Below are 3,402 nucleotides of genomic sequence, written 5' to 3'. Positions count from 1 at the left end.
CTTATTGGTACACCGATTGCATTAAGTTAGACACCAGGCAGTCGTTTGTAGAGAATCCATGTTTAAGATTCTAAAGATGTTTTCATAACCAGTGTGGGGAGGTTTAGCTATATTACATTTGTAGCAAATGAAGTGAAGGACTTTATCTACTTACATTTTTTCAAGTTGGTTATTATGACAAATGCTATTGTTATCCCAAATTATCGGTGCATATTCCAGTAAAGATCCGACAAGAGAAGTATAGAGGCATTTGTAGGTGTACGGATCGTTGACATCTGAGCACTTATGTTTAGTCATACCAAATAAGGATAGAGCTTTGTTTTGGATTGCTAGTATGTGGTTGTTGAATAGTATCTTTCAATCAAATAGTACACCTAAATCATTGATTAGAGAGGAACGAAGTAGATTCATATTAGTTGTACTAATTAATTGAAATAATTGGTTTGCGTTTTTTTGTGTTAGAGATAACTGCTTAAACATCTTATTTTCCGAGAAGAATTTAATGTACCGACAAATGTTAACCGAAAATAAAAAAAATGTTAAAGTCGAGTGAATCGAAATAGTTTTATTTATTTACAAATATTTAAGTATTATTTTATAAATTTACTATACAATTTTTTTTCAAGTACAGAATGGAATTTACTTTTATACATTAAACTTGTTTAATAATTTCACAAAGAAGCATACGTTTTTCGATTCTTGTAATACCGTGTTACTTCAATTTGTGTTTGTTCGGTCAAATAATAAACTAGTCTTGAGTCTACACTAAAATATTATAATACCTTCCAAAATCGCAGAACAGAAAAATAATTAGCGAAGTATTGCATTTTAAATTGTAAAAGTCTTGTAATGGATCCAGATCTTTGAGTCATTCTAATTTTCCAAAAGCTCCGCTCAGGTTAGTCATTTTTATCGTTACACATTTCAAAACCGATTTTTGTATTTATTTTATTTAAATGTTAATACAATTCTAGTTGTAATTAGTTTTTGTTTTTTCAAAAAAAAAAATGTAAGTATCTATACACAATAGAGTACAAAATGACCTTAATTTGTTATAAATAAATAATTTTGAATAAAAGGCCACTGTAAACGATGAAGACTGGTGGTACAGGCATAAGGCTTGAATGGATTATAATAAACCAATAAATAGGACGATTAAAAAAAATAAAACTTTTTCCAAAACCACTTCATATCGAATCTGTATACTGGTAAAAATCAAAAAATGAGTTTATAATTATAAGTAAAACGGTTTATTATAAGATACAATAAATTTAATAATTTGGATACAAGTACGGTTTGGAACAATTATTTAAATACAATAATTAATAACGATAGTACTGTATAATTTTAAATGGATTAATGTCTATGATAAATGGTCTAAATTATAACAACTTAGAAGCAGGTGAATACTTTTTAATATATAAATAATGCTTTTCTAATTAGTCATCTCCAATGCAGTTGGCTTCGTATGTTTTATCATTAATATCTTTTAGATGACATTTATCACCATCAACTTTAGCTTCTACAATAAACTTATTTGGGTATAATATACTACTGAGCACACCCTTCAACCGACACATCATACAACAATCTCCGAAATCGACATGGCCTTGTCCTTTAAAAATAAAAAAGGTATATTTAAAAATTTGCCAATTTTTAACTTATTAGTCTTATATGCTGATAAAAAAAGTTCTACGCGCTTACTCTACCGCACTCCACCTCCCATCATACCATTTAACCTTTAGTAACTTAAAAAATTATTATCCAAATCTGGTTATCGACCAGCAAAATATTCTTAATAAACTGGCTTTATTGAAAGTAAAATAGTTATGTGCAATAAAAAACGTGGTGCTTATAGCGCTAATGAGTATAAATTAATAAAATAAAAAATTCTTAAATATATTCACTAGTACAAAAGTTATTTTATTTGTCGTCGAATCATTGTGGAACACCCTGTATACGTATAACATAAATTAAACTATTGCAATTTGATATAATACTTACTTGATGCAAGATTGATAGATAGTTGTATAACATCACGAGTTAGCTTTGTTCTCTCTTGTTGAAGTTCTACAAACCCATACGAGTCTGTAAAATTTAATAAAAAACCGTGTTGGTTACAAAAATATTTTACAACAATATTATATAATTGCTCATGTTATTAATGTAGTACAATTAAGATTTGTTCAACAGTTCTTAAAATAAACTAGTTGTAAGTAATTTTCCTATACTTATGTATTAATTAAAAACATATATGCCTTGTATATATTTTTAAATAATATTACAATTTGTTTCTCATATGCCATTGAACAATTTCATTTTCTTTTTACAATTAAAAAAATATAACGCAAGCATAATATTCAGCATTGTCACTAAGCAAAGATATATCACTGATAATTTTGCATAGAGATAATTCAACGCTTCAATTTTTTTTTACGGTATTTTTAAGCTTTGTATTTATGTTTCATATAATTATTATGATAACTACCAATCGAATCACATGTACAAGGCAAACATCTCACTGCAGCACGTAGTAGACCTAGCATAAACAAATAATGAGTTAAGCTATAAAAGAGTTTCAAATAAGAAAATTAGTATAAATAAAAATAAATTGTGTAACTTAATAATCGTGGTGATTTAATAATAATAGGTCGACACCTTCTTAAACTGTAACAAGCAAACGGATAGCAGCAAGTAAATACCTAATTATTGTTTTTTATTTAAATTTACTTTCTGCTATTGAACGGTGTATATAAGACTTGACTGACTGTCAAAACGCTAACACGGTAGTTATGCCAAAAAGATTTGAACACATTTTTCAAAAAACATGCAAAAACTTTCAAAATACATTGCTAATGATGTGATATGAATAATTCAAATGTAACAAACTATTCATCTATTATTAGCAATTTTATCTATAGTTTGCTTTGGAATGAAGTTATGGACGACCTATAAATCTATTGACACATTTTTGGCTAACATATTTTAGATTGAGAATAGTACTTTACTTATTAATAAATAATACACAATCATTTAGTTACAAAAAAACTTGTTAGGGTTATATGTGGTTAACGATTAAATGCGTAATTACCTTTTTCAGAAACAGTCACACCTGTACCAAAAATATTAAAGGAAGTGTACAGTAAATGAAAACCAGTTTTGTGTTTTATCTATAACAGTAAGATTTGATAACTCATATACTTTGCTTAGAAATAAATGACTATCATTTTTGAAATTGTATATTACAAAATGTTTATATTTACCTAACAAGTCAGTTATTTCTTTTTGCAATTCTTTCTGGGAATTTATGCATTCTAAAAAAAAAAAAAATATATTATAATTAATTTTTACAACATTTTTGTGAATCTTTCTTAAGATAGAAATACATCTGAATATATATTA

The 3,402-nt window shown here is 26.9% G+C and overlaps 1 long non-coding RNA gene across 1 annotated transcript; it reads right to left on the bottom strand.

Annotated features, from left to right (window-relative positions):
• Positions 1–1,373: 1,373 nt before the first annotated feature.
• Positions 1,374–2,515, bottom strand: LOC126847902 (uncharacterized). Its single transcript, XR_007687163.1, has 3 exons — positions 2,489–2,515; positions 2,005–2,088; positions 1,374–1,615 (listed from the first exon to the last, which is right to left on the bottom strand). It is a non-coding gene; the product is annotated as an uncharacterized LOC126847902 (long non-coding RNA).
• Positions 2,516–3,402: the final 887 nt, after the last annotated feature.

Source organism: Adelges cooleyi, unplaced genomic scaffold, assembly GCF_023614345.1.
Source record: "Adelges cooleyi isolate 19-005CV unplaced genomic scaffold, UGA_ACOO_1.1 ACOO_flye_CR_arks_rails_tigmint_CR_PRNA_13, whole genome shotgun sequence".
Taxonomy (NCBI): Eukaryota; Metazoa; Arthropoda; class Insecta; order Hemiptera; family Adelgidae; genus Adelges; species Adelges cooleyi.
The sequence above is the reverse complement of the archived record's forward strand: the minus strand, read 5'-3'. Positions and strand labels throughout refer to the sequence as shown.